This window comes from Phaseolus vulgaris, chromosome 9, assembly GCF_000499845.2.
Source record: "Phaseolus vulgaris cultivar G19833 chromosome 9, P. vulgaris v2.0, whole genome shotgun sequence".
Lineage (NCBI taxonomy): Eukaryota > Viridiplantae > Streptophyta > Magnoliopsida > Fabales > Fabaceae > Phaseolus > Phaseolus vulgaris.
This window is the reverse complement of record NC_023751.2, coordinates 12,210,482-12,216,481: the sequence shown is the minus strand read 5'-3', so window position 1 is coordinate 12,216,481 and position 6,000 is coordinate 12,210,482.

Genomic DNA, 6,000 nt, shown 5'->3' with positions numbered 1-6,000 from the left:
TGTTGTTACTTGAGCTATCTACATAACTGAGATGTCAAGTTGCATAATAATACCTAATATAAAAAAATTTATTTAAAAAATTAATATTACTCTTAGAAATATTCAAAGATAGAAGTTTGAACTTTGTACAATATCCCATACAATAAAGACAAAAAAAAAAGTATTCACACAAACATAACACTTTTATTGAAACTTGGACTATCCTATAAATGAAGCATTTACATAACAAGATAAGTACTACTTCTTAAATTAATATTCAAAACATTATTTCAACTTTGGGGCCATAAGTTACGAGACGCTCATATTTTTCATAAAAGTATGAATAAGAAAATTGTCCTTCTTGTTGTAAATTAAAGAAAATGTCAAACATGCCTTCTTCATTTATGTATATAAACATTCTCTTAAAAAATAATATTGAAAAATATTATATTCAAAAGATGTATAAACAAACTCTTTAAATTATAAATTTTTTTTTCTTTGTGTCTTGTCCTTCTCTTAATCTTCAAAGGTTCTATTTATAAGAAGTATTTTTCTTAAGATTATAGTATAATTTCTTAAATTAGAGTCTACGAATTGTTTTACTTATTTCTTATTTTCTTAATTTGATTATTCTTAATCAAAATTAATTAGTGTTTTTATAATCCCTTCTTATTTACTTTTAAATTAACATCTAATATATATTTATCGTTTCTTGATTACATAGGAAATTTGTGTAGGCTAATTGTACCTTCTTTCTATTTATATGCAAATATTCATTATATAATATTTTTTTTATGGATCTTGGTAAGAGTCAAGTCTTCTATTTTTGTGTTTTGACTTAATTAACGACAAGACTCTCACTGAAAAAAATAAAATAAATTGAAAATTTTGAAAAGTAAAAAGAAAAGCTTGAAATAATTTTTGGATACATAAAAGTTTGAAATATAATTTTGGGAAGTCAAAATATAATTTAATATATATATATATATATATTTTGTACCGTTCCGTTCCCGAACGTTGACCAAAGTCAAAGTCAACGTATGGTGGGACCTCTCAAGGGGGCCCAAGGGAAGAAAGTCAACTGGTTGACCGCTTGAGGCGTCGCCAGGTGTAGGCGTTGCCAGGATGAGGCGTCGCCAAGTTAAGGCATCGACGGTGTCACCTCCCGATACCCATGGGTAGGAAAGACCGCGGAGGGGGCGACACCGCAAGAGGCCTCAGTACCTCAGAGCAGTAATAAAGAGAAGAGAAAGGTGGCTTCTAGGCCACATTTCTAATACCAGTAAGGGGTAACCTGACTCGTGAAGTACCCACGCCACCGTTGGGAGACCCTGGGACAGATACGACCCATGATAGGGCCATGCCCAGGGGAGAACCACGTGCATGGTACGAGAGAAATGTAGATACAGTCCCAGGGCGAGTGACCAGAGGTTAGGGTGCATGAGTTGGCACCCAGAAAGTCACCCCTTGCGCAGATGCAGTCCAAGAAGGAGGATTTACACAATGGATTATCCCTAAGTTGGGTTACGATGCTGTACGAAGAGTAGCGATCAAGTCAGAAGAACACATAGCAGAAAGCATTGAAACATCAAAGTCTGCTAAGGTACGCATTAATTTAGTTTACGTTTAGAACGCTTTAAAGCACTTTAAATGCTTTAAATGCCTTAAACGTTTTAAACGCGTTGAACGTTTTTTTATACACTTTAAATATGCTTTAAGACGCTTTAAATGCTGAAGGTGTTTAAAAGGGGCTTTAGACGTTTGAAACAGGATCCGAGTTTTGACCTAATTCTCGCAGTTTTACACACACCGAAACCCTAGTTGTCTTGTTGGCGCACCCATTGTACGCTCACAGGCAGTTAGGGGGGCAGAAAGCACTAGTTACTCAGTTTTTAGACCACCCTCAGAGCATCCATGGTGTTCCGATACGGAGGTGTGTCCCTTTGATGTTTCTTGCTAGCTGACTTGATCGTCGGAGTGCAAACGGCCGCGATGGCGCCCCTTTGTCCACTTCTTTTCAGGTATTTACAGACAGAGCAGAACGAAGATGCCCTAGCTCGTGAGGACAAGCCACGCACAAAGACGACCCAGGTCAACCGGCGGGAACATATATATATATATAATTTAGAAAAAGTTAGAATTTACCTATTACTACACAACTCTTTTATTTTGAATGATAAAGATAGAAAGAAACGTTATCTATCAACTCGTAACCTTTTAGTATTGAGTAATAAGATTCCCTAAGATTCTCTAGATTGATTGGAACCTTTTCTTTTACTAAATAATAATCTAATATTTAATTATAGGATTCTCACAATAAATGGAAACCTTTTCTATGACTATATATAATTAATATAACTTTTAAATTATATGAACGTAATTTTTTTTTATCACAAAGAATAAATTAAATTAAATATATATGGACGTAACTATTTATTAGTGATTGTGAATTTCTTTTTATGTAACCTATTAACACAAACTATCTTCTGTAATTTTTAACTTATTTTGGTAGTAATGAAGTTAAATTTCATAATAAATTTAGAATATAAGTTGTCATATTAAAAAAATTGTATTGAATGAAATAATTTATTATTATAAAATAGAATAGAAATGAAAAAAAAGCAAAAGAAAAGTAAAAATATATGAGAATGAATATCTTTAATATTATTTTATTGAGATCAAAATAAATAATCTGAATATATATAAACAGTACACTCATTCTAGGTTTAGTTAAAAAAGAAAAAATTAATAATCAATAAATACTAGCATCATAACAGACAAAAACAAAATAAAATTATTCACCTATATAAAGAGAAATAACTAAAAACATAATTAATATTAACATTAACATAATTAACATTAACATCTTCAATAACTTTCATATTTATATCTTTAATATTATTATCCAACAATAAATCACACTAAGTTGAGCATTATAACCTAATGGATAACATTGAAGAGTGGTGTAGGTCCACTCCAGCAAGTGCCACAATAATGGGTGAAGCATAATGCATAATGCATAGAGGGTATCTTTACATTTTATAATAAATAAATATAAATATCTAAAAATTGAATAGTGTAAATTGCAATCACCTAAGGTCTAAGGATGTCTAACTCAGTGCTTCTTCCACTATATCAACCAATATCTTAGTGGGTTTCTTGGTACAAATCAAACATCTCACACACTCTACACATATTTCTGCATAAAAATAAAATAAAAAATTAAAATATTTTAAAGAAGACTGATTTAACAAATCAAAAATCAATTAATAGATATTTAATAAAAATTAATTTAAAGTTAAAAATATTAAAGTTGAAACGCTTCTTTATTAAGATTAATTTAATTACTAAAATATTGTTTTCAATTGTGATCAATAGATAGCGTGTTATGTTTAATGACAGTTAAAAATAAATATTTTTAATGAAAATTAATTAAATAAAAAATATGTCAATTTAGTATAAAAAATTCATAAAACATGTATAAAATAATGATACTAAAAATCACTTTTATCCCTTGCAAAATTTTAATTTCAGATTTGATTATTGAGTTTTTCAAAATAAAGTAATTTTCATATTTTTAATAATAATTTTATGTACTCATTTAAGTAAGATATCAATATTAAGTTTAGCAATTAATTTTAATATTTTTATTTAAAAAATACATGTTTCTTTTAATAATTAAATACTATCTTAATGGTGAACAAAAATGATTAATTTTAAAACATTAAATGAAAAATTGGAATTAAAAATTTGAGGGAATCAAAACCATACATCCGTACAAAGTATAGGAGTCAAAAGTGGCTTTAAACAAAATAAGACATTTATATAACTATAGATAATATATTATATTACTTTTGATAATAAAAAAAAGCATCATATACATAAAGATAAATTAATATTATGTTAACAAAAATAACTTTGTGTAATTCATTAACTAATTTCATCTAATGAAATACAAATATTATATTACTTTAACATGTTTATCTTTTTGTACTGTAGTAAAAAGTAGAGTGAGAATCCCCATTTTCAACATGCTCATCCATGATTGAGAAAAAAGCAAGATTAGGTTACTTTTAATTGGACACTGCATTCATACATGGAGGAATCCTATGATCATGTTATACTTACTTCTTAACTGCTCATGATCTTCTGTCCACTGGATCACTATGAAAACAAAAACTCAATAGAAAAAGGGTCAAAATAACCAAATATAATCATTTATATATAATCTTGTGTTTGTCGTACTATACAAATGTTGTTTTCACCATTTAGTAATACTTTTTAATATTTAATAATGTTGTTTCAGATTGGGTTACTCTTAAACTAACTTCAATAATCTCCTTTTTCTCTCATGCTCGCGGCTTCTGTGTTTGGTGCCTTCTTAAACTTCTCCAATGAGCGGGTGAGGTACCTGCAAAGACGCTCTAACGTTCAAGTCAGTCCGAGTATAATATATAGGTGAGTTAGGGATAAGAAAATTACCTTTGGCATTGAATCTCCTTTAGTATTTATAGTTTTATGTTGAACCTCAATTGTCATGTGCCTGCTTATGGTCATATGAAAGTCCAAATGTGCTTTAATAATAGTTTATGATTAAACTGACTTAATTACGATTAATTGTAGACTTATCTACTGCTTCCAAGTTCACTAGGTTTTGTCGACCATTCGGTCTCTCGACCACTCGGTAGTACAAATAATCTTTTCAATATTTGGTTTTTTTTTTCTTTTAGGATGGATTTGACATATTATTCCAGTAACAAGTCAAAAGGTGTTTCACATCTACTATCTCTTTTGTTTCAATTATTTGATTGTTTTAATCTTTTTTCTAATTAAATTAAATTTTTCAATTATGAATTATTAAAAATAAGCTCAAATCACAGTTGATACTTCACTATAAATTTTATATGCAGAAAATTTAATTAAAAAATATATTCCAGCAAACTAAAAACTGTATATAAAAGCTATTAATTAATTTCGTAAATCTTATCAAAGTTAGTATATTATTAAAGACTGGCCCGTGTTATTTTTTTTTTTTTGTAATTTTAATTAAATTCCTCTTCAATTGTACATACCTTATCTATAATGTCAATCCTTTTATATTAGACTAGTTAAAAAAAGTCCATGGATTAACTATGAAGAAAAAAATACTTATTTATATAATAAATGTAATGATTGTTAAATAGTTTTTAGAATTAGTGAAGAGATAACATAATTAAAAAGAAGCATGGACACCAAATATGTTCTTTATTAATGTAGTTTAATAGTATAGATGTTGTAGGAATGGAGTGTGTTTGTTTTATTATTTCCATAGTGTTCTTGGAAGTTACACACTTACACTTAGTTGGGATAGTACACTCAGATAAGCAATTCCACTTTCTTTTTCTTTGTATATAAGTACACTTCAAACTTTTTCATAGGTGAAAATATGACATGTAAAGTAAATAGTGGAACAAAAGTAATTCTATTCATATATATATATATATATATATATATATATGTATGTATGTATATGGTTAATGCAGTGTACCTACATATCCTATCTTTAATTAAAGATACATAAAAATTAATGATCTTAGATTATGTGGAATCCAACTCACAAACACTAGTTAATATATATATATATATATATATATATATATATATAATTAGAAGTTTGAGTAGCGTGGCCGTAAACCCAATCTTTCTCTTTCTCTTAATAATATCCATAATAAAAGAAAGAGATTGTATATTACCTCTTCTGATATAACAATATTATATCAAATTTGAAATTAGTTTGTATTTGAGTCTAATAAACATGCTTTTTTTTTATCTTCTTGTAAATCAGTCCATAATTGCTTAACAAAATTTATCATCTTTAATTTTATTGAGAACTTCAGTGTTTGAATTCATTTTGGATATGTGATAGAATAAAAATAAATTCCCATTAGGTCCGTGTCGGATACACGTATCGGTGTCGACACTCGTACGACACGCGTAGAACACTTATCGATGAAGTGTTCAATTCAAAAAATATTTATTGAA